Here is a 27079-nt window from a genome sequence, read left to right on the forward strand (position 1 = left end):
GGCAAGGTGATAAGGACAGACAAAGTATGAGATTAAGCAGTAAGCAGAGGGGTAATAAAGCAAGCTATTTACTGATTTGCATGTGGATGTGGATGTGTAATTTCTGAATGTCCTGTGACCACTGACTCAATAACACATTATGATGGTCAATGACGTTGGTAAATACTATTCAGTTTAATACAAGCTACAGGTTACTTGACTGTGCTAAGGTCTCTGATGACCATAACTGAGTCACAGCTTTCCCCCAACAACTATCACTTGGTTCAGCAACTTCCCTCATATATATGCATATATGGCAAAAAATTTACAACAGGTGTCCAAACAAAAAATGCTACACTACACTAATAGTCATGGCAGCATGATTTGAAACAGCTCAAAGGTAGAAACTATTCAAATGTCCATCAATGGATGAAAGGATATGCAAAGTACAGTGGATCCATAAACTGTCATATAATTCTGCCATTGAAAGAAATACAGTAAAATGGTGCAGCCACTGTGGAAAACAGTATGGTGGTTCCTCAAAAACTCAAACATAGAGTTAATGTATCATCTGTTGATTCAACTTCTGGGCATAAACCCAAAAGGTTTAAAAGCAGGGACTGAAAAACACATTTCTACAGCCATGTTCATACCAGCCCTACTCACACCGGCCAAAAGACGTAAGGAACCCAAGTGTCCATAGATGCATGATTCCATACACAAATGTAGTATATACAGAATTAAGTAAGATTCAGCCTTTAAAACAAAGGTAATTCTGACACATGCTACAATGTGGATGGACTTTGAAGTCACTCAAGGGAAACAAACCAAATCAAACCAAAAAGGACAAACATTCTGTGATTCTAAGATAAGGTATCCATATAAGTCTAATTCAATAACAAAATGTACAATGTACTTGCCAGGGGGTTAGGAGTTCATGACTAATGGATACAGTTTCACTTGGGGAAACTGAAAAAGTAATGGAGATGAGTGCTGAGGATATTTCTACAACAATGTAAACATAGTTAATATCCAAGAACTATATGACATAAATGTAATGAAACTACATACTTAAGGCAATTTAAATGGTAAATGTTATATGGAAAACATTTATTCACAATGAAAAACATGAAGTACTGATATTTGTTACAACAGGGATGAACAATGAAAACATCATAAGAAAAAGAAGCCATACAGATCACACTCATCCTGTGCCCTTTACTTCGGTCAAAGTTGAGAAAATAAGGGAAAGTCTTGAGAACAGTTCTGGGAAAAAGAAAAAAATAAAACATTGGATCGGATTCAGAAAACCCATTGCGATACAGTTGGAGCAGGTGCTGACAGTGGAACTGAGACTGTGGACTGCATTATGAAGTGAAAACCATAATGAGGCCTCACTTGGATGTTATGTGGTGACACAGAGTGTCTCTATTCAAGGTAAAAACACACTAGAGATTGTCATGAGAAGTGGCATACGTGCTACATCAGTGATGAGTGAGAAACCTGAGCTTACAGATGAACAGTACACTGTCCTGCTACTGCACATATTCTGTATGCTTAAAATTATTGGAAAGTAAATAATTTTTTTTAAATCAACCATGTCAAAATCATAACAGGAAAGCAGAGAAAACATCAGACTTCACTGTAGAGCCCAAGCCTTCTCCAGTTCCAGTTGATCCAAAGTGGTTAAGCTGATCACCCTTGCAGGAATCTACGTATTATTAAGAGACACCATAAGATAATGTCATAAGCCACTACGTCTTGGTTGTTGTGAAGGACTTGGATGTGATAAAAAAAAAGGGGGGGGGGCAATTTTGAATTCTACTTTTCCACATCAACATACCAAAAAAATGTTAAAAAGTAATAACTAACTTTAGTAAAGCTACATGATATAATATCAATATACAAAAATCAATTGACTTTCTGTACACTAATAACGAAGTTTCAGAAAGAGAAATTAATAAAGCAATTCCATTTAACAATTGTACCAAAAATAAAATAAAATAAATACCTAGGAATAAAATTAACCAAGGATGTGAAACGCCTACACAGGGAAAGTTAGAAAACACTGATAAAGAAATTGAAGAGGATGCACACAAAATCAAACTTCTGCTTGTGCACTAGAAGAACATTACTGTAACATTCACGAAGCCTAAGCAGTGCACACATTAATTGCAAACTCTACCAAACTCTACCAAATGGCATTTTTTTCACAGAAACAGAAAACAAGAAATCCTACCATTTGTATGGAACAAAAAAGAACCTGGAATAGCCTAAGCAACCTTGAGAAGGGAGAACACAGTTGGAGGCATCTCCCTCCCTGGCTTCACACGACATTAGGAAGCTACAGTCACCAGCAGAGATACAGTAAGATATTGGCACAAAAACAGGCACATGGACCAGAGGCACAGAATAGGGAGCACAGGAATAAACCCATCTTTAGTGTGCCATCAATTCATGGCAAAAGAGCCAAGAACACAAATTGGGAAAAGGACAGTCCCCTCAATAAATGGTGCCAAGATCTTTGGACACCATACCCCCAAACAATGACACCAGACACTATCAACACCTAATACAAAATCAAGTAAATTTGAAAATTTTCCACATCAAGCCCCTGCTGGATCCTCTGAAAATGGACCTCCTTAGTTGGTCCAATGGTCCAATGGTCCACACACAGGAAGCCTTTCCCCACTTTTCCCTCACTTTTTACTCCCACAGTGATGCCTCCTGGTGATTCTTGAAGACGTCTGGCTCTTGTCTGGGTAGAGTTGGTTGGTCGAGTGTTGTCCTGAAGCTGAAACCACTATGGGTCCTGAGGAGACCCAGCCTCCAGCAGCCCCCGCAAGGAGCCAAGTTCCCACAGGAGCCAAACCCCGCAGTGAGACACGTGCACCTTGAGGGTCAGACAACAGGCATGGTGCCACCCGCTGGCCAGCTGGGTACTGCAGGCCACAACCACTCAGGTTTTAACACTTACACCAAAATGCACTCTAAATTGTCCACAGACAATTATATAATGCACATCTGGAATTATTCTAAAAGTAAACATATAAGAAAATCTACATAACCTTGTTTAGGTGATGAACTTTAACAAAAATCCCCAAGTCTATCCACAGAAGTACAATTTATATCATAGAATTTAAAAAATTAAAATTTTAAACTCTGTTTATGACCTTATTCAGAAAACCTAAAGACAAGACACATACTGAGAAGCATTAATTTACAAAACACATAACTGATTAAGGATTTGGACTCAGATTACACCAAGAACTTTACAACAAACAGCCCCAGTAAAAATAGGTAAAGATCTTAACACCTCTCCAAAGAAAATACACAGATAGTAAATAAGCATATAAAAATATTCTCGAAAATCATATACCAGTAGGAAATCGCAAATTAAAACAATGATGATATAACACTGCACACTCATTAGAACCACTAAACTCCAAAAAAATTACATGATTGATGGAAGATGAAGTAAAACAGGAACTCTCCCTCACGGCAAGTGGAATGCATGTGTGGCTACTTTGAAAGACAGTTTGGCAGTTTTTTCCAAAGCTTGTCAATGCTCACCTGAGAATCCAACATTGCACCTCTAGTATTTAGACAATTGCTTTGAAAAAGTGTCCAAAAAAAAAAAACAAACTAGCATGCAATTATGCACAGCAACTCTACTCAAAAACTTAAAAATATGAGGATGTCCTTCCATGCATGAATACATAAGCAAGTTGGGGTACACCCATGTGAAAGAGGGCAAATGACACCCTAAAATATATCTCTTTGGCATGAAGATTACAATGGACAGATTTCTTAAAAAATAAGACAAATGAGACTCTATGAAACTCAAGTCAAGATTGCATTTTGTGAGGCAAATTTACATTTATATGGGAAATCTCCATTTGAAAAGTAAACTCCCTTTCTGTACCAGGAACAGAAGGAAGATTAATTCTCAAAAAACGTATCCATAGAGAAGGCTTAGATTTAAATCTATATAATGACCATAACCCTCCTTTCTTTTGGTGTTAGAGAAAGACGGTATTTCAGGTGACGTCTTGGGCCATTTTAGGGAACTACTCAACTTCCTGGGCACCTCCCAGGCTTAAAGTGGGCACACAAGTTATTGAACGTGTTTGTACAATTATGTAAAGGTAGTTAATACCGCAAAAATTTGTGCTTGAAGTGATTTCAATTAAAAGTGTCATATGTATTTTTAATCACAATGAAAATAGTGTAGGAATGTAGTAACTGATACAATTTACAACATTAACAAACACTGAAAAGATCCCTAGTGAAAAAAAAAAAAAAGCCATAAAAAAAAGTTCTCCCAGATCACATGGTCATCCTGTGTGCTTTAAATCCATCAAGGTTGTCAAATGAGAGTCTCAGTAACAAATCCAGAAAAAGAAAAACAGCTAGACCAAGTGGTGAAAGTTGAAGTGGGCCAGTGGATTACATAATAATGTGGAAACCATACGACTTCTTCATTTGTGGGTTACATGATGGTTCCTCAGGAGACTATCCCTGTTTGGGGTAAAACGTCCTACAGTATTTTGTATAAAGTGGCAACTGTGAGTAGTTTTTACCATCATAGAAATTACTGGAAAGTCCATTACTTTTCAAAATGGCCATATTAATATCATAGCAAAGAGGTTGATAAGACAGACATCAAACCTTGTCATAGAGGCCAAGACTCACCCAGACCGAGGTCGGCCAGAGTTGTGATGCTGATCGCCCTTGTAGGAGTCCACTTATTATTAAGAGGCACTGTGGGATAAGTACACCAGTAGCCAGCAAGTCTTGGGTCCTGCACATGACCTAGGATGCAGGAGAAACAGTGAGATTTCAAAATTACAATTTCCCGCAACACTTAACAAACCGTTGTTAAAGTAAATAAATTCAGTAAAGTTCCATATGATATCAATGTACAGAAATCAGCTGCTTTTCTATACACTAATAATAACCCATCAGAAGGAAAATTCAAGGAAACAATCACATTTATAATTATATCAAAAAGAACAAAATATCTAGGAACAAATTTAACCAAGGGTGCCAAAGACCTGTACTCAAAAATCTATAAACCATTGAATAAGAAGTTAAAGAAGACACAAATAAACAGAAAAATATTCTGTACTCATGGATTGGAAGAATTACTAGTATTAAATTATTGATTCTACCCAACGCTATCAACAAATTCACTGCAACATCAATATAATATTCAATGATATGTTTCATTGAAAAAGAACAATCCTATTATTAATCCTACTATTAATATAGAACAACTAAGGACCCTGAACAGCTAAAGTTCTGAGAAAGAAGGACACAACTGGAGGCATCTCCCTCCCTAGCATCAAACTGTATCACGGAGCTGTAGTAACCACAACAGTGAGGAACTGGCACAAACACAGACACGTGGATGAGAGTAACAGCATAAAGAGCCCAGAAATAAACCCGCATGGCTGTGGTCAGTTAATTAATGAAAATGGGGCCAAGGACATACAAAGAGGGAGGGACACCCCCCTCAATAAACATTGCCAGAAAAATGGGACACCATGCACCAAAGAACATCACTGGTCACCATCTCCATTGCACACAAAACGAACTAAAACCCCACAGTTTTCCACATCAACCTCTTTCTGAGGTTCCTCTGAAAACAGAACCTCCCTGAACAGTCAGCTGCACACAGGAAGCTCCCCATTTGGTCTTTTTTTTCCTTTTATGGCACCTTTTCACAGCGATTCCCAAGAAAACTCAGCCCATGACAGCATGGACACAGCCCTACTGTCTAGAAGATGAAGCCCTGACAGTCCTGAAGAGACCAAGCCCCTGCCGGCTGTGCAAGGGGCCAAGTCCATGGGCAGAATGCACCTGTGCCCTGTCAGAGGTGGGTTTGGCGCCCCCCTGTGGACCATCAGAAAAGTTCAGGGAACGCTGAGCTCACAAAGCCCAGAGTCCTCATCCTGAATGCAGTTCTGCTCTATGTAGTGCCTTTGGAAATCCAAACTGAAACACAGCCAAATAGCTCACTATGTTGTCTCAAAAGCTGGTTAAGGAGCAATTAATTAAACAACATATAGAATGAAGAAAACATAGACACAAATTTTACAACTGATAGCAAAGTTCACTCAAGATTGCCCATAGACAAAGTTAAATGACAAAACTATAAAGATCTTAAAAGGAAAAGGGAGAAAATCTATAAGACCTTGGGTCTGGTGATGAGTTTAAACTCACAATAACAAATGCCTATCTACACATCAACACAAAATTAATGATGTGGACTTTATAGAACTATAGACATCTACTCTGTGAGAGGTCTTATTCATAAAGGCAAAAGAGAGACCACACACTAGGAGAAAGTATTTGCAAAATGGGCATCTGATAAAGTGTTTGTATTCAAATTATACCAATAAAATCTAAAACAAACAACCCCATTAAAAATGCGTGAAGACAGAAGCAAACATCTGGCTGAAGAAGGTACACAGACAGAAAACAATCACACAAAAAGATATTCAAGGTCCTAGTGGAAGACAGGTGAGGCCAGCTTTGGAAGACAGTGTGGCAGTTTCTTTCAAAGCTAAACAGTCTCTAAACGTAGAATCCAAAAATATCATCTCTTGAATTTAACCAACTGCTTTGAAAAACTGTTCAGACAAAAACTAACATCAAGTAATGCACAGGAGGTCTATTCATAACAGCTTAGAAACTCAAGTGGTCAGTATGCCCTTCTGTAGATGAACTCATAAGCAAAGTAGTGCACATTCATGTCACGGGGAGCAGAATGTGCCACCCCCCAAATAGGTAGCCTAGTGACTACTACAGTCTGAGTAATTAAAAAAAAAAAAAGACTCTCAAAAAACTGAGTAGAGGTTGCCCTTTTGTGATGGAGATTTCCATTTCTTACAGAAATAAGTCAATTATGTGATCAAGTAAGCGGTAGTGTCACAGGATGGAATACAGGATGTAACACAGGCTCTGTATTAGAAGTGTGTGAAAACACTCACTGCTGCTGGTGGAGCAGAAGGGGCCAGCCTCAGTAACTGCAGGAATGAACGGGATGTGTAGACTACGGGGAAAACGTACTGCACGTAAACAGTGGGATCTGTAAGATCCATCCCACAGGGGCAGGAGCTAAGAATGCTCAAACCACTCATCTGGAGCAGAATGAGAAATTAATTGAATGGACAGAAGATGGTAGGAGCTAGGATTCTACTGTCTGACTGGGAGTTACAGATAAGCGGGGGGGGTGGGGAGATGTACACTGTCCATATGATAATGGATCAAGTTGGAGGCATCAGTATAAGCCCGCCTTCTGCTTAATATGAATACAGACATTTCCACATAGAAATGTTTATAATTAGGAGTGTATACTACTAGGGGGAGGGAAATTACACCCTCTCTCCCTCTGTACTTCTTGTGGCTGGACTAATAATAAAACTAAGATGAGACACAGCCACACAAGAAGAAGAAAATTTAATTCCTACACAGAAGTCTCAGAAATGGGAAGTAAGAAGTAGTGAAAACAGGCAGATTTTACACATCTAGAAAACTATAAATTTGTTAGGAATTGACAGCCCAAAGAAATGTAGCTTCTGGGTACTCAATGAAGAATCTAAACAGAGTCTGGGCTTGGGGTGGTACATTAAAGAAGCTACAAGTTATGTTTATATGCACCTCTGAACCTTTCATGTGACAGACTTATTTCCTGCTTTTAGGGAGATAGAGCAGGGGTCAGAGTGTCTCTCTTGCTTTGGCCATTTCTAAGTAACTTAAATTTAAAACACTATGTGGTTGTGGCAGATGGGTGCTCCCTGAGCAACAACAATACACTACGGTGGGAACACATGCCCACATTTCCTTGCACTGTCATCTGAGAACATTTTCCTTCCATATGTAAGTTCTTAATATCATTCTCTAATTAAAGGAACCAGGACTCTTTGAAGAAATGGCTTATACTAGGACTGAGAGTCAGTATTTGAGCCAGGATAATCTTGAATCTTGTATCAGAAAGTAACGAAGTAACAGCGGAAAATAAAACCCCAAATAGGGAATAATCTCAAAGGAAACAGGAGCCAATGAAAGAGTGCTCAATAGCCAAATCAGGAATGAACAGAGCAACCAAACCTGTAGTGCTGGATTATAACCAAAAGATTAAAATAACTATTTAGGTGTCCACAATGGTGAAGTTTAATGATGACAGTTTTTTTTTTAATTTTAATAAATGGGATTGAATAGAAAACTCCTACGCAGAAGAATTCCTAATAATCCATGACAACCATCAAGGAGGTGGAGCTAAAGCCCCGTCTCCTGAAGTATCCATTCCACATAGTGACCTCCTCCTGTTTAGGTCAGAAGCGAGAAAAGTCTGAGATCCCACTCCTGGGCGTGTATCCAGAGCAACACTCTGATGTGAAAAGACACATGCACTGACTGATTTTTTTTTTTTTTACCACAGTGGGCAACGTTAGATTGGGGGGAAAATTGTGTTTTCAACAAATGGTGCCAGGCAATTATCTATCCAGTGAAACTTTTTTCATTTCCAAGAGAAATGAAATTGGATCCTTGCTTCATACCACATGCAAAATTAACTCAAGATACATAAAAAGCTTACATTTAAAGAGTGGTAAAGTGACAATCAGCCCTCAACTGCTGATTCCACATTTGCAGAATCAGTCACCTTCAGATAAAAAAATAATAATAATTTGAGAACATTCCATAAAGAAATACTTGAATTTGTGGCATGCAAGAAACTATTTAAATAATACTATATTTTCTTCACAATTATTTACATACCATTTACATTGTATTATTTATTATAAGTGACCTAGAGATGATTTTAAGTATACAGGAAGGTGTGCTTAGATTATTTGCAAATAATACACAATTTTATATAATGGATTCGAGCACCGACAGATATTTAGTATCCATAGGGCGACCTAGAACCAATACCTCACAGATAGAGAGGAAGGCTGTATAAACTCTCAAAGAAACAGTGGAGATAAGTCATCATGACCTTGGATTTAGCAATTTTCTTAGATCTGATAGCAAACACAAGCAAGGAAAAAAAAAAACATAAGTTACCTTTCCTCAAAGTTAAACACTTTTGTACATCAAAGATGCTATCCAGAAACTGAAAAGACAGCACACAAAATCAAAGAAAATATTTGCACATTATACACTTGAAAAGAAATATCAAGAATATATCAAGAACTTTAACAACTCATAAAAAGATGAAACAAACCCAATTTTTAACATGGTGAAAGGACTTAAATAGACCCTTCTCTATATGCAAACTAAAAAAAAAAGTACAGTATATTGTATTTACAGGCAATATAATGTATTTGTGCAAACAGTAATAATTCTACCTAATAAAAATGAAAATGAAAAACACCAATAAATAAGTAAAATTAAATATTTTTTTAAATAGACCCTTCTCCAGACAAGACAGTCAACAAGCACATGAAAAGATGTTAAAAATCAGTCGTGATGGAAATGTAAATGAATACCATAATGCCGTCCCTCCCAAGCACACTAGAAGCCTTACAGTCAAGAAAACTAAAACAACAAATATTGGCAAAAATTTAGAGAAATTGAAACTTTTAAACGTTACTTGAAAAATTGGAAAATGGTACAGCCCATATTTCCAGTTTGTCATTTCCTCAAAAAGATAAAAAATACAGTTACCTTATGGTTCAACAACTTCATTCCTAGATATAGACCCCAAAATATTAAAAATCAGTATTCAAACAAAAAAAGGTACACATATATTCATAGCAGCACTATTTGCAATGGCCCCAAAAGTAGAACAATTGAAATGTCCATCAAAGGCTAAACAGATAAACAATAGGGTACATCCATAAACTGCCATGTTATTCTGCCATATGAAGGAATAAAATGGTGCAGCCACGGTGGAGAACCATATGGGAGTTCCTCAAAAACTTACACATGGGGTTGACACGTGATCCATCAATGCCACTTCAGGATATATGTTCAAAATATTTGAAAGCAGGCACTGGAATAGAAATGGGTACACCCATACCCATGGCAGCACTAATCACAACAGCAAAAGGTGGAAACAACTCACCTGTCCATCAACAGATAAATGGATAAACTACATGTGGTGTATGCACAGTGGGATACTGCACAGCCTTAAAAACTAAGGAAATTATGACATGCACTGCAACGTGGATAATTCTTGACGTCACTATGCTAAGTGAAATAAGTCAGACACAGAAGGACAAATATTACATGATTCCCCTTATACAAGGCATCCAGAGAAGTCAGATGCGGAGATAGAGTGTCACTGCCAGGGGCTGAGGGGAGTCAGTGTTCACTGGAGACAGGGCTTCACTTGAGGAAAATGAATAACTTCTGGAGATGGATCATGAGGCATCTGTACAACAATATGAATTTACTTAATACCATAGACCTGCATGTTTAAATGGTAAATGCTATGTTCTGTATTTTTAATGACAACGAAAAATGTGAATGAATCACTAATGATTCAATTTGGACAAAGACTGAAAACATTCTAAGTGAAAGAAGACACACAGAAGAGGCCACCCAGATCATACTCATCTTGTGCGCTTTAAATCCATTAAGGGATGAAAAAGAGGGAAACTCTCAGTAATAGTTTCAGGAAAAAAAAAAAAAACTGGCACAGAATGGAAAAAGGATTTCCATAAGTTGGGGCAATGGGGAAGGCTGAAGTGGGCCCGTGGATGGGATTACAAGGTGAACCATAAAATCTCTTCATTTGGGGTTTATGTGCTGGTTCCCTGGGGGAGTATCCCAGTGTTAGGTAAGACCCACTGGAGTGTTCCATGCGAGGTGGCAAATATGAGTACTGCGTAATGCTATTTAAAGTATTTTATACGGAACTTTGTAAGAAAACTTTATAAGAAACTTTATGAGAAACTACATTACTTTTGAAAACAACCATGTCAACACCACGCCAAAAAAGCAGAGAAGACATCAGATTTCCTCATAGAGGCCCACCCTTAACGCGATCCAGTTCACCCAAAGTGCTGATGCTCGTCGCCCTTGCAGGAGTCCCCAAGTAACTTAGAGGCGCTGTGGGAAGATAAGGAGCCACTGTGGGAAGATTAGGGGCCACTGTGTTTTAGGTGCTGTGGGGGACCTGGATGGAGTCCAAACAGGGTGACTTCTGATTTCTAGTTTTCCACATCAAACCATCAAAACACTGTTAGAACTAATGAATCATTTCAGTAAAGCCACAAGGTACAAAATCAATACACAAAAATCAGTTATCTTTCTATACATTAATAATGAAACATCAGAAAGACTTTTTTTTAATCCCATTTACAACTGCATCCAAAAAAAAAAAAATACCTAGGAAAAAATTTAATCAAGGATGTGAAAGACCTGCACACTGAAAATTCTAAGACACTGAGGGAAGAATCTGAACAGACACAAATAAATGAAAAGATACCCTGTGCACACGGACAGAAAGAATTAATATTGTTAAAATGCCCGTTCTACCCAAAGCAGTGTTCAAACTCAAAGAAAGCATGTCAAATCATTGTGCCCTACACCAGAAAACAACAGAACATTGTGAATTGACTATACTTCAATAAAATAAAATAAACTTCAGTGGCATTTTTCACAGAAACAGAACTAACATCCCTAACATTCGTGTGGAAACACAAAGGACCCTGAATAGCCAGAGAGATTCTACAAACGGGAAACAGGCTGGAGGCATCTCCCTCCCTGACTTCACACGGCATTACAAAAGCACAGTCACCAAAGAATTGTGGAACTGGCACAACAGCAGGGACATGGACCAGAGAGAGCCTGCAAATAAACCTACGGGGATGTGGTCAGTTAACTCACAAGAAAGGAGACAGGAGCCTGCACCGGGGGGGAGGACAGTCCCCTCAATGAATGGTGCTGGGAAAACTGGACACCGCACGCCAACGAAGGAAACGGCACACTGTCTACACCACACACAAAACCTGACTAAACCCCACAGCTTCCCACATCCAGCCCTTCCTCCCCCGGGGCCTCTGAGGAGGGATTCCCCTCAGCCGTCAGCCCCTCACGGGAAGCTTCTCCTCACTTTCCCTCACTTTTCCTTCCTCCTCACCTTCCCTTCAGTGCAGCACCTCCTGTTGGGTCCTGAGGAGACTGGGCTCCAGTCAGCGTGGACATAACCCCCTGTTGTCCCAAAGCCCCAACAGGTCCTGAGGAGAAGCAGCTCCAGGCAGCTGCGCAGGACGCCAGATCCTCAGGCAGAACGCAAGCAGATTCCCGCTGCAGCTGGGGGAGGCGGGCTCCGGGCCCGGCCAGCCAATGGGAAAGCGCGGGCCCAGCTGCCCTCACAGCCAGTGGAGGCCCTGCCCCGACAGCGGCTCTGCTCAGTCCTTTAAACTGGAAATTCAAACTGAAATAGAGACAAATATCTGTAACTTCCCCAAACACTTAGAAACAATTAATAGGAAGCCATATGGAATGAAGTGAACAGGGACACAAACTTTAAACCTTACACTCTTGTTTACTGAGCTTTCACAGTAGCCTGCCATAAATGACTTCCTCCCTCCCCCAGGCCTTGCTTTTGTTTTCAGCTGAAGGTCATATTTAAGGTGATGCTTTGGGCCATTTCAGGGAGGGAGTCAGTGTTCCTGGATGTCTCCCCTGTATACAGGAGGTATGCATGTTATTCAACTTGTTTGTTTTTCTCCCAGTAATCTGTCTTATTAGGGCCTGGGAGGTCTCATCCAAGAACCTAGAAGGACAGAGGGAAAACAGGTTTTCCTCCCACACACACGCAATGGAATTCTCCTCAACAGTAGACATTAAACCATCAGCCCCCGGAAAGACACAGGTAAGTCTCACTTGTATGTTACTAAGTGAAAGAACCCAGTCTGAGGAGGCTGCTCACAGTAGGACCCCATTGATGACAATTATGGAAAAGGCAAAACTACGTACATGAGCAGATCATGGGGTGGGGGTGGGGGGTTGAAGTGTTCCATGCGATACTTTAGGATGGACACCTGTCACTATGCATTTGTCTACACCCACACATTTGTACAGCCCAAAGGTCAATTGTAGTCTATTCAGATTTAGTTGTTTAGGGTGTAGCAGTGTCACAGGATGGAACACACAGTGTGACACATAATCTATGAAATGTATTAGAAACGGGTGGAAAAAATAGTTGATGGTGGGGCAACAGGTGTTGACCTAAGCTCACTTTGGAACTGAACAGACTTCTTCTGCAAAAGCAGAATGGACCATTGTTAAACTGTGGGCTTTCTATTATAAAGTGCTTTCCGGGGTGTAGTAGTTAACAATTCTGAAACCACTGTGCATGTAACCAGCAACAGAGAATTTTGTTGATAAACAGCAGACGGTGGGAGCCAGGCTCCTCGCTGTGGGAATGGGAATCACAGACAAGCAAAGGGAGAGCCTTGGCCCTCGTGCTCCTGGATCTGAGCTTCCTGGATGGATGGTGTGGGGAATGGACTGGGAGGGGAAGGCACAGCTCTTTGCCCTGGGAAAGCCCTACCGATGTAGGAACCTCACACCCCTTCCTTCTCCCCATACCTGCTGGAAACATTCAGACCTCCAAAATCTGCCAATGCAGCCTTTAAGACATTCTCACCCTCAGGCAGATAAAGGAGTGTGAGGGTCTTGCGCTACCCCCAAGCTGTCCCAGGATCCAGGCCCTAGAGGGTGGAGCCAGGACAGGGCACCTGGGCCTCTGACCAGAAGGTGACAGCAAGGAGGAGACCAGCCCTGAGGGCCATGGTTTCCTGAAGTCTGTGAGCCCGGTGCCCTGATGGGGTCCATTCCCTGTGGGGACATGGGCGGGGCCTGCAGTTTTTCTGTTTTCCACCTGACCCCTTGGATGAAGCCAGGGCAGCACTGGTCTCAGGGGGTCCCCGGGCAGTGTTTCAAACTCTGACACAGCGGCTTTACAAAGGAACAGGAGAGTGAAGCTGAGCACCTGACAGCCAATCCTCTCAGGCTCTGAGCTGCTTCCTTCAGGACCACAGTCCCCTACATGGAGTCTGCTGTAACTCACCTGCCTCCACCTGGGCTCTCTCCTTCCTCCCTGGACCCGTCTCCCAGGTCAGGCGCATCTCTCCAAACCCTGCATCCCCCTCTCACCTTAGGGCTGACAGGCCCCTCACAAAACTGTGAGGCTGCTGTTCCCCACACCCCAGGAGGCAGCCCCACCTCCCCTGGTTGCTGAGCCCAGACACCTGGGGCCTCCCAGTCCCCCACTTTCCCTGTGCCCCAGCAACTGTCAGCTCCTCCTCTGGAGTCTATAGCCAGTCCCCACAATAATGCCACTCTACAGCCACAGGCTTGATGGTGGCCCAACCCGATCTCGTGCCCGGCTCTTCCATCAGGCCCTGACAAAGCTCCCACTCCCATGGTGCATCTCACATCCCATCCCAACTTGGACTTCGTGAACCAGAAACAAGACGGTGACTCTCCCACCTGTAGTCCCCCAAAGTTTCCCCACTTTGGCCTGGCTGGCTGCTGGAAGGGACATTTGCTGAGTCCCTGAGGGTCCTCGGCACCCCCGCTAGGCTGCTGGCTCCTGGGTTCCCTGACACTGAGCACCTCAGCAGGCCAGGTGACACAGCTGCTCTGGGCTCATCCACACTCGGGCCGCCCACATACAGCCCAGGGCTCACAGGTGTCCGGCACAAGTCTATCTCCCTCCACCCAGGAACTTCTGCTGGAGGAAGGAAAGCTGTTATGAGATGCCAGTGGTCAGTACCCAAAGGAGATAAATCCAAAGGCGTGCATGTAGGAACAGGGCCCCTGAATGCTCAGAGCAGAGGCAAGGAAGCAGCAGAGAGAAATCAGCCATGGTGGAAGCCTCAAAACTGCACCAAATGTGCCACTTCACTGAACGTGATCTTGGGCCTGGTGGCACATGATCAGCAGCCTTGGGGCGTATGATCAGCAAGGGTTGGGCCCATGGTCAGGGGCCTGGGGGCAGGAGACCAGTGGCCAGGAGGCACATGATCTGCCGCTGAGAGGCAGGTATTCTTGAGACTGGGGGCATGTGATTAGCAGCCGGGAGGCATGTGGTCAGCTGCCTGGGGGCATGTGATCTGAATGGTGTGGGCTCCTGATGTGGCTGTGGGCCCTGGGGGGCATGGTCGGGCAGCCACCTGCCTGTGAGCATGACGGGAGAGGTTGGAGAAGGCCCAGGTGTGGACCATCCTGGAGTGGGGAGTCACTGTCAGGGGAACTGGGCCAGAGTCGCTTCACTCTCTTCCAACCCAGAGGGATTTGGAGGGTGAGGAACAAACAGAAAACATACCCCATATTTCAGAGCCTTTTTTTGACCATTTGTTCTTAAGTCACTTTGCTTGTATAGAAAACCACACTTCACTTTTTGTATTCCAAGAGCAAAATATTAAAAACAAATGTATCTGAAGCTATGAATCTAAGACTAACCACTTAGCTTATTGTGCAAATGCAACCAGGATTCCCCAGCAGTCTGCTCCGTGCTGACCTATCCGTACAGGAGCCCAGGTCTTCCCTCTGAGGACGAGTGGTCGGAGCAGGACTTCCCAGCGGTTCCCCGCCAGCAGGCTGGGAGCGGGTGGGTGGGAGCTTGGGGCCCACAGCTTGGCCTCAGCTGCCCCTGAGGAAAATAAGCCACTTTATATCAGAGCCTTAGAGCAAACAGTGAACCTAGAAACCGTGGCCCAGGATTTCAAAATGAACAACCTGCCATTATCACAGAGGTTTTGTAAGTGCGATGTGTTGCTATTATTAGATTAATTTACGTGAAATGTTCATCTTCAAATATCAAGTGACAATTTTTTTTTTGAGATGTGTACAACCAGTTTAATGACTGATGAAACCATACAGATGCCAAACTAGGGAGCACCAGGAGCACAGAAGCAGAAAAGGCCTTGGGGGGAAACACTACATTACCGTGGGGAAAATGGGATCTCCTAATGTTGAAGGGGGGAAGGGGAGGTCCACTGGCAGCTCAGAACTATGACATTTTTCAGGGGAACATGCATCCCACCCTCAAAGCAGGAGTAAGCTGGCCGCCTTCACTCCCGAACATAAATTCTCGTGCAGACCACGTCATCAGCGCCGAAAGTCAGGATGAGCTCGTCGTTGGCCAGCTCGTGGGTCCAGGAGGTTAGGGGCCGTCGCCCTCGAGGAGAGTTTGTGTGCAGTGGACCTTGCTCTCATTCTCCCAAGTGGCTGAACTCCTGCACTTGCGTCCGTCCTCTCTCTCCTCCTCAAAGCCTTCTCCCACCTTGAAGTCGATCTCGGTGGTGCGCACCGTGGTGGATGTCTTTATGTAGAACTGATCCCCATCCTGGCGGGTCTTCACGTGCGGCTTGGACGCAGCCGCCTTGGCCACTTTCCTCAGCATGGCCTTCACGCCCAGCCCCTTGAGCAGCTCATCGAAATTCTCGCTGCTGTGCATCTTCCAAGTGCCGGCGAAGTTGGGAATGCTGGCAGAGGTGGCGGCGGCGGGAATGCGGCGGCCGGCTCAGACAGCTGCGGCACGGCAGGTGCACACTCCAAGCTGCAAGGCGGAGACTCAACAATGTTTTTTAAGTTCCATAAGTGTGGACAATTTTTTAAAGTGAAAAATTATCTGAAACTAGAATTTCTTGCATCCAAGGATATAAGAGTTACGTACCCATGTTACCATATAGCCACTTAGGACTTTTTAGATTAGAATTCTACTTGTATAATTGTTTCTATTTAATTAAATGCTACTCATTTGAACAACCTGTGGATAAAATGTAAATGCTCCTGAGGCTTACAATAAAATTAAATCTTTTTCTTAAGCAGGTGGCAAATGATTGGTTTTCATAAAGTGCTTAAAACTTTTAATATTCTAGTCTGTAAACTGAATAAAGCATCTTTAACAATTCTTTAATTTTAAAAAGTACAACAAAATCATTTATCTCATTTAGTTTCTATCTGAAGAGTTGTTGGGAAGTAATTCTTTAATACTAACAAGTTGTAGTCATTGCAACGAGGCTCCTGGAAACTTGCAGGCTGGTTACTTTCTGGAGAATTTGTAAGTTCTCTCTCATTAAGGGGATCCGAGTGCCGCCTGTGAGCGCTGCCTCAGTCAGGCTGCACAAGGCTGCACTGCCAGGGCAGGGTGCAGCCAACCCACTCACATCCCACTAGTACCACTGCGACTTCGCAACCAGAAATGTGGGCAGAAGTGTTCCTCCTCCAAACAGCCTCTGAGAACATGAAATTGAAAGTTTACTTATTTTGGTTATAGAGGTTCATGTATTGAAAACATAAAGAATCTTTAAAAGTTAATTTTCTTGTTTTTAAAAGAACAGCAGAAACTAAGATTTTATTGAAAGACAGAAATCTTTGCAGAAAAATATAAACCAAGTTTTTGAAACACTGAATTGGAAACACTTGATTTTTCCACTATTCATGACAGGATTTCTTTTTTGTTATTATTCTTTTTTTTTTAATTCAGTTATAGTCAGTTTACAATGTTGTGTCAATTTCTGGCATACAGCACAATTTTTCAGTGATACGTGAATATACATATATTCATTTTCATATTCTTTTTCCCCATGAACTACCACAAGATCTTGTATATATTTTCCTGTGCTATACAGTATAAACTTGTTTATCTATTCTATATATACCTGTCAGTATCTACCAATCTCGAACTCCCAGTCTGTCCCTTCCCACCCACCTCCCCTGTGGCAACCACAAGATTGTATCCTATGTCTGTGAGTCTGTTTCTGTTTTGTATTTATGTTTTGTTTTGTTTTGTTTTGTTTTTAGATTACACATATGAGTGATCTCACATGGCATTTTCCTTTCTCTTTCTGGCTTACTTCACTTAGAATGACATTCTCCAGGAACATCCATGTTGCAGCAAATGGCATTGTGTTGTCATTTTTGTGGCTGAATAGTATTCCGTTGTATAAATATACCACCTCTTCTTTATCCAGTCATCTGTCGATGGACATTTAGGCTGTTTCCACATCTTGGCTATTGTAAATAGTGCTGCTGTGAACATTGGGGAGCAGGTGTCTTTTTGAATTAGGGTTCCTTCTGGATATAAGCCCAGGAGTGGGATTCCTGGGTCATATGGTGAGTCTACTCCTAGTCTTTTGAGGAATCTCCATACTGTTTTCCACAGTGGCTGCACCAAACTGCATTCCCACCAGCAGTGTAGGAGGGTTCCCTTTTCTCCACAGCCTCTCCAGTACTTGTCATTTGTGGACTTTTGAATGATGTCCACTCTGACTGGTCTGAGGTGATACCCATTGTAGTTTTGATTTGCATTTCTCTGATAATTAATGATATTAAGCATTTTTCCATTTGCCTATTGGTCTTTCATATTTCTTCATTGGAGAATTGTTTGTTTAGGTCTTCTGCCCATTTTTGGATTGGGTTCTTTGTTTTTGTTTTTTTTTTCTTATTAAGTCATATGAGCTATTTATATATTCTGGAGATCAAGCCCTTGTCAGTTTCACCGTTTGCAAATATTTTCTCCCATTCCATAGGTTGTCATCTTGTTTTGCTTATGGTTTCCTTTGCTGTGCAAAAGCTTGTAAGTTTAATTAGGTCCCATTTGTTTATTTTTGCTTTTATTTCTATTTCTTGTGTAGACTGCCCTGATAGGATTTCTTTTGAAGTCAGAGTCCATAAATATTTACTAAGCTGTGAGAGGAATTATCGAGAGGTGGTCTACAAACCCAGGTGTTGCTGAGAGATGTCAGACATAGCAGAATCCTCCTTAGATGCATGGGTGATCCTTCTGGAAGTTTCCACTAATTCAGCACATCACTAAACGCTGATGACAAGGTGAGAGCCAAGTGTAAATGCTCCCAAATTCCAAGGAGGACAAAGACTTCTGCTAAGAAATTGAGATGACCCAGGAAAATGGTCACAGCTGAGAGTCACTGATCTTCATAGAGTTTAGGGATTTCAGAGCTGCCCTTTTCTGATTTATGAAGAGGGACAGAGACATCTTCCCAACATTCTGGGGCCTAGTGGGGGGTCTCCTGTGTTGGCTTCAGCCCTGGGTTGCGAGCACCAGTCTCTCCTCATCCTGGCCAGAGAAGGCTCCAGCAGGTCCCCTCCCCATCTATTTATAGGGGCGGCTTCATCCAACTTACCCCAGGGACCCCCACCCCCATTTCTCACCTGTGAGTCCTGCTAGAGGAGTGGAAAGAGGCCTCTAGCTACCGATGTCCCTGGAACCCCTGTGGCCTGTCCTCCTCCCCTTTATCTAAAGTGAATCCCACTGGGAAACAGACTCCTGGGTCCTGGGAAAGCTGCATCTCTCTCCAGGAAGTGCCAGGAGCAGGAGAAGAAGGGATTTTGCCACCTGGCCACATGCATTCTCCTAGTGTATGGAGGTGCTTGTGATGTCTGGTGCCCTGGCAGCCATCTTTTCATCGCAATGACCATACTCTGAGCGATGAAGTCCTGGCCCTCGGAATGCCTGGGAGGCCAGACACACTCTCTGCAGACTTCTGGGCATTGCGGGCAAAGACATTTGTCTGTTTTAATGGGAGCTGGCTGGGTGTGGGGCTGTTCATAGCTCAGAGAGTGCCTGCCCACTCGATGCTCACTGACCCTCATGATGACAGTGTGATGCTGATGTGATGGCTCAAGAAGACCAGCAGCAGCAGCCACTTTGCCAAACGCCTGTTGGTTCCTCAGAGGGCCAAACACAGAGTCACCAAGGACCCAGGATTTCCAGCCCTAGGCCCACACCCAAGAGAAAGGAAGCCCTGTCCACTCAAGGGCGGGGGTCCAGCGTTCACAGCAGCAAGTCCACAGGAGCCAGGAGGCAGAAACGACCCAGACGGCCATCAGAGGGTGAGAGGGTGCAGGTGATGTCTGCCCCCACAGCGGAACATTGCTCGGCCTCAAGAAGGGACCAGGCACTGAGGAAGCTTCAGGGTGGACGAACGCTGACACCCCGACACTCGGTGAGAGAAGCGGGCGCCGACGGCCACGTGCGTGTGATCCACTCACACCAAGTCAGGGAACTGGAAGAGCTGGAAAGCTGGTCATTGCGTGCCTGGGGCTGCAGGGAAAGGGGGCCGGAGGTCGCAGCTAAAGGCCTTGGGGTTTCTTCCTGAGGTGATGAAAATGTTCTGAAATTGACCTGTGGGGCCAGTGTACTGAAACCCATTGAATTAAATGGGCAGATTGTATGGTTTACGGATTGTATCTCAATAAAGCTGTTAAGAACATGTAAAGAGACCCAACCTGGAAAAGTGGAGGTGGGTCCTGGGGAGTCAGTGAGAGTAGCTAAGTGCTCTGCGGAGGACTGGGGTGGGGGTGCTCATACTCAGTGAGGACTCACCGGGGCCAGAAAACCACTGAGCCTTTACCTGCATTAACCTGCTCATTCTGCAGGGGGGCCTCTGAGCAGAGGTGTCGGAGCACCTGCCCAGGGACGTGGGTTGAGTGATGTCTACCAGGGTGTCATGTTCTGCAGTAGAGACCACTGGTGTTATTTGATTTTTTTAAATTTACTTAAATATAGTTTAGCAAAAAAAAAAAAAGGTTGATCTCAATTTTGGCAGAGAAATTTGCCTTCCTGAAACTTATCTCGAGGAAAAAAATATTAAGTCTGCAACACACTATCACTAAATTATTTAGTTGAAACGTTTTATAACTGGAGACTTAGTACAAAGTATGATGTGAAGATAAACTTTTAGTTAGGAAGCAGCACATCCTTCTGGAATGGCCAATCCAGGGGTTGTTCCTCTAAATAGCACTGCGGCAGAGGGCTGAGCACATCTGTATACTTAAAACACCATTTGTCTAATCGCTCTTTTGTTGAATGCTACTTGTTCCAACGTTCTGTGAATTGACTTTAAATTAAAGTAAGATCCGGTAAAACAAAGGACAATGCAAAATAGATTAAGTGGATCCACACTCTTCTCCCCACCAAACAGAAGAGCCGGTGTTATTTCCCTCCGAGGGAGTTTCATGTTAATTTCTTCAAAGAAAATCAGGAAAACACACATTTAATGAAAAGCTTGATTTGTATCTTGAGAGCCCCGACCTGTTGCTGGACGAGATCTTGGGGACCTGGGTCCCTGCAGTCCCGCACTGGGCATCACATCAGGACACAGCCCCCTGCCATCCTCTGCCCTGGGGAACCCTGAGTCTCCACTCTCCTCCACTTCCCAGGGCTTAAAAGGATTGTAATAAACTAAAAATGGGGTAAAAGGCATCCCCTAAGGTTTTCTATACACTGGAGAAAGAGGGACATTTTTGTTGTTGACTTGAAGATTGGAGTGGTGGAGGCATTAATGCTGACGTGAGAAAAGAACTTTTAGAAGGAAAAGTACAGGTGATACTTGTAATGACCATGCTCCCCTGCACATATTTGTGTGTGTGTGTGTGTGTGTGTGTGTGTGTGTGTGTGTGTTTCAGGGCACAGAATTTTACTGTCAACTGTAGTCTTATGGGATAACATTTTTATAAAAAAATAATAATCATGTCTTGTTTTTTATTTCCATGTGGAGTTTTATTTACCAATTTTTAAAATATTGTCTCCTATTTATAGTGATTTTTAGAGGTAAGCTAACAGTACTCAGTGTGTGAAATTTATAAAGCAATGACTTAAATGTTTCATGGTTTACCACCTACATATCTCATTTGGACATTGTAACATCTTATGGCTCAAAATAAGCAAAACCCACAGTTTTAGCATAAGGTAGTCATTCATACTCCAGGAGACGTCTCGGACTGGTGCTGAGGTTGTTTCCCTGGTTATGGGGTGTCAGGAGGTGCTCAAACCTGCGCCTTTGAGATGAGTTGGGCATAAGCATCTACAGGACAGTGGTCTCAAGATTATGGTCCAAACACCAAACACTCTCACCTGTATGTCAGGACACAGATCCTCTGCACATACTTGCATCCATCTTTTGTGTGAATTAACTTTAAACCTATGGGTTAACATCATGTGAGCCCCCAACACACTCCCCCAGGTGGGGCCCCAAGACCAGCTACTCCTGAGTCGGGATAAGAACGTGGTCAGAACCAGAGCCCAGGGTCCAAGGTCACATGCCCAGGACCCCTGTCAGGGTAGTCAGATATGAATGTCTCCTGCTGGGAATGTTCTGTTGAGTGAGAAGACCATGTCAGCAGACAGAGAGATTCCACTTGGAAGGTGATTAAGAAGTGTGCAAGATTTGCAGATACTAACTGCTATATATAAAATAGGTAAACAACAAGTTTCTTCTATATAGCACAGGGAACTGCATTCAATACTTTGTGGTAACTTAAGATGTAAAGAATGGAGACGAATATATGCACATATATGTATGACTGAAACACTATGCTGTACACCAGAAATTGACACAACATTGTAAAGTGACTATTCAATTACCAAAAAAAAAAAAAAAAAAGTGTGCTCTCAGCAGTCCTGGCTCCAGTTGTAAATCCAAATGAGGGATCTGTGGCTCTGTCATGGCCAGTCACTAGAAACACACATGTGTTCCTCACACACGCTCACGTGTGTGCAGCCTTGGGCCAGGGAGCTGCAGAAAGACCATGTTTCTTTAAGACCAGAGTCGCATTTCTGGGAAATTGCAATAGTTTGATCTTTTGGTTATGGGATTGTGAGCGTCCTTCTGGGGGTAGAGTCAGGATGCGGCCTCTGTCCTGTTTTTCTGTAATACTCCTGAAATTAGACGTTAAGTTTAGCACAAGGAAAGAGGAGGGAGGGAGGGAGGGAGGGAGGAAGCAGGCTGCATAGCTCTGTCCACAGGGTGGACTAACCACAGTGGCCGGGCCTCCCTGCCTGGGTAATGGGGCAGTTAGGGTGCACGAGGGGCCTGTGTTTGTGGAGCCAAGTCACAGAGTCGATCCTAGCGCTCTCGGCAGAGGGGCTTTCATGAGGGGTCACTGGGGAGCTAACCCCAGGGTCATACCAGGTCACTTCCAGTCCCCACTGGGTGCTCTCTTCCTTGTAACGGGGTGCAGGTGGGGAGCCGATCTGTGGGCCCATTTTCTAAGGGAATAATGTGCCTGTGCTCCAGTCACTGCGTGGGTGGAGGGACTGGTGTGGAGAGACCCAGAAAGTTAGCAGAATCGGACGTTGGAGAGTGCCTCTGACGAATTCCACTTGGAAGGCGGCTGCCAGCATGGGAAAGGCTGCAGCACTGGGGCTCTGGCCCAGCTCCCCGCTCTCCTCTGGCTTCTGAGTGGACAGCAGTCCTACGGACAGTCCTGGAGCGAGCGCTGCACCGACAGCGGGGCGTCCGGCTGTCTGGGCTTCCCGCCAGGGTCCCAGCATCCACACCCCTGCTGGCTGGCTGCTGGGAGGGACAGAGGCTGCCTCAGGATTGACAGCGTGTGTGCACTTCAGGGCCTGGAGCGGTGCTGGGATGAGGCTGTGGCCTGCAGTGGCCGTTTCCCATTGGCTTCCATCGCTCACCTTCCTAGTGTTGGAAGGGAACCAAGGCCCTCTGAGTGGCAAGTTCCCGGAGAGGGAACCAGTGGCCCTGTTGTCCACCTAGGGGTGCCCTGCATGCTGACCGACCCACCCACATGGGTTCCATCTTTCCTGCTTGGTCCCTAAGTTCTGGTTTCTGCTGTTATTGTTGTTTGTTTTTGCTTTAACTGCCTTCAGTTTCTTTTCTTTCTCATTCTCCAGTTACTACACACCGATGTTTTCTGTGAAAGGAGATGATTGTGAGTCTTTAGTGTGAAGGAGTGGCTTAACAAGCATGTGTCTGTGACGGGGTCCACAAGGAGGGTGGTGCCTAAGAATGTGTGTGAATGTGACCCTAAAGGGGGCTGAGGTGTTTGTGTGGGTTTTCTGAGGAAGGATATCCTTGGAGTAGGCGTGCTGCTATGTGAATGCATGAGATCAAAGAGGGTTTGGAGATGTTAGGTAGTCAGATAAATGGGGGCACTGGGCAGGCAGGTGGAGGAGAGGGAGGAGGGTCCGGAAGATGGCATTAGGCCTGCCTCCAGCATAAAGGGACTTTATTTCTTCTACGTGTGTGCCAGCAAGAAACCGGTTAGAACCCGACAGCCGCAACTGCACGGTAGAGAGAAGAACTTAACTGGACGTGGCCCAGTGCTCATTGTATTACAATTAACAATGCAGTTTAGGCCCCCCACCATGGGTTTCTCTGTGTGTATCATGGGTAAGGACATGTGCAAAGGAAGCAAGCATGACTAAGCATTCCAGGGACAAGAGCATCAGTCACTCAAGAGACCACCTCTGAGCGAGGTCGCAAGAGGAAGGGACAGACAAGACAACTGCTCTTCCCCCTGAGACCAGCCCTCCTGCGGTGCTCGGGGGTGTGCTTTCCTTTTCTAAGTAAGTCCTGTAGAATCTTTCCCCACACACAGCACACTGTCTCCTGTCTATGACCTTATCTTTCAGCTACGACAAGAACTGGGGTCTTTTCCCTTTCCCTTTCTGAAGTAACAGAGAGCTTCTGAATCTTGGACCTTCTCAACCCGAGGACAGGGGAGGACACAGTTCTCATTCAGGCTGGCAATGCTGGCCAGTGAGGTGGGCACTTCTCATTTCAATTTAACTCGTTAAAATTGAATAGCATCATCTGAGTCAGCCTCAGGACGCTGCTGAGAGACAGCCAGCTTGTCCAGGATCACCAGGTTAGAGACCCAGACCATATCCATTCACCCAGCACAGTGGCCTCCTGGGACCAGGCTCTGCACCTGGTCCCACCACACAGCGCGCTCAGTCTGCACAGAGAAGGGTGCACCTGGCAGGATTAAGTGGATGATGGGGGCACGCCCTCAGGAAGAAAGCTCATCTTCAGGAGGGCAAGAGGCAGCCCCAGGTCACACGGAGGAAAACGGAATTTTAAGCTATATTCTAAGGACATTTTTATAACATTTCCTGCTTAATAAAACTTATGAATGACCATCTGGGAAATTTTGGAAATTACAGAAATCTATAATGGAAAAAGCCATAACAATTTCACCACTAAAAGATAATCTTATTACATCATTTTATACTCTTTTTTTGAACATTTTTTCTTTTTTTTATGGTGGAAGTCATATTGCCTGCACGATACGATTTATTATTTCCACCTTAATATAGTATTATCTTGTCAGTCTCCATTTTATAAACATGAACAGTCACCCTATATTCTACAATATAGACATATCATTCATTTAACTCCAAGAAGTTTACCCATGTGCTCTCACACACAAAGAATGGGCAGAAGGAAACACCAACTCCTGCTGAGCATTTGCTGTGAGCCAGGGACCTTTCCCAGCAAGTTCACACATGTTAATGCTCATTCACTCTATGAGCAATCATGCAGCTCAGGAATGACTGCTATCCCCCTTTTGCAGCTAAAGAAAGCAGGATTGTTTAAAACAGCTTCCTATTGTAAAAAAAATATATACGCACTTGAAAAATTAACTCAGGAAATTACAAAGACATATCCCTCTATCCAGAGGTGACCACTGTGGCCGTTTTGGACAAGCCCTTACAGGTATGGCTCAGCACATTTACGTACTCATCTCCGACTTGATTAATACCTAATGTCTATTGGTGAAATTTTAGGGTGTTTTACTTTTACTAGAATTTCTAAGGTATATTAGTAAATCTTGCAAAAAAAAAAGGTGTAATTTTAAAATAAGTGATAACATATGCTTTAAGATGCTTTTACTTCACTTCTTTGGGGTTCACGAGGAGAGCAACTCAGTTCAGTCATGGTCACACTGCTCAGCCTCTCCTTCTGGTTCATTCACCTTGTTTTCCACGGAGCTCAGGTAACAGACAACCCGACAGCCAACGGGATGAAAGCTTGTCTCTGCATCAGTTCTAGAAGCAAAGAGCGTGCATTTCACCCTTAATTCTAAACATGATAAATGTGGAGGGTCTGCAGTGATTTACTCACTACAAATGTATTAGATTGACAACTGACAAGCAAAAACTGGGTCAAACTCTTTGAATTGCCCCAGACAAATCCCACTTAGACTCTAAAATACACACACTTCCCCCATGGAAAATGGGCCTAAAACTATGTTAGTTCAAAAATAAATTACACTGCCCGATGGCCTGGGACTTCCAGAATGACTGAGTGAAGAGTTTGGCAAATCCTCTTTCCAAAAAAGAAATGACAAAACTTTAAAAAACAACAATCATTTCAGGACTCTGGAAATGGGCCCACAGGCAGGCAACAAACTGAGAAGCACTTACTCAAGGAACTACTAACCCTTGGACAGAACAGCAGAAATCTGCAGCAGTCAGCCGGTGGCCGCTGCTGTCCACCCAACCCCAGCTGCTCCGTGGTGTGGTAGTTCCACTGGGAAGGGCTAGCTTGATTTGGAGCCGAGTGTTGTCAGAACAACAGCGGCCTCAGAGGTGTCCCGTCAGGGAAGGCCAACATCGCAGCTGCCTGCAGCTGTGCTGCTATTCGGGGCAGATGCAAGCCAGGAGACCAGGTGGCACCTTGGCTGAGAAGGAGGACCAGGTATCACTGGAGTCCAGAGGTTCTTGGGAGTTTCGAAATGCACAAAGCTGCAGGCAAGCTCAGGAGGAGCCAGAGAGGGTCCTGGCTATGCCTTGTTCCTGGATGAACGCGAAGGCTTACAAAGGCTTACACGTGCAGAGAGTGAGGGCCAGGACAGGCCTGTGAGCTGTTGGAACTTTTTACATGGTCTGAAATGACACACAGATCCACTGGCCAAGGAGGAAGCTTCGCTGCCTCGTGGCGTTTCTGTGGACTGAGCTGTGTCCCCAAATGCGTGTGCTGAAGCCCTAACCCCCAGTGGGACTGTTATTGGAGGTGGGCCTCTGAAGAGGTGATTGCAGCTAAGTGAGGTCACAAAAGTGGGGCCCTGATCCCCTTTGACTGGTGTCCTGAGAAGAAGAGGGAGACACTGGGGTTGCAGATAAATGGAGGGAAGGCCATGGAGGACACAGCGAAAAGAGTTTCCACCTCCACCCAGACTGTGAGATGGTAAGTGTCTACTGTTTAAGCCACCCTGTCGGTGGTGTTGGCTACGCAGTCTGAACCAACTGACACAGTGTTTAAGTACAGCTTCCTGACTAATCATTGCCTTGGGCAATTTCAGAAGAAAAACATCTTGTGGAACAAAGGCTTACCCAGTAGACTGTAAGCAG

The 27079-nt window shown here is 43.9% G+C and overlaps 1 pseudogene; it reads right to left on the bottom strand.

The window, feature by feature from the left end:
• Window positions 1–15956: 15956 nt before the first annotated feature.
• LOC105102200 (cellular retinoic acid-binding protein 1-like) lies at window positions 15957–16634 on the bottom strand (annotated as a pseudogene).
• Window positions 16635–27079: the final 10445 nt, after the last annotated feature.

This window comes from Camelus dromedarius, chromosome 3 (genome assembly GCF_036321535.1).
Source record: "Camelus dromedarius isolate mCamDro1 chromosome 3, mCamDro1.pat, whole genome shotgun sequence".
NCBI lineage: Eukaryota > Metazoa > Chordata > Mammalia > Artiodactyla > Camelidae > Camelus > Camelus dromedarius.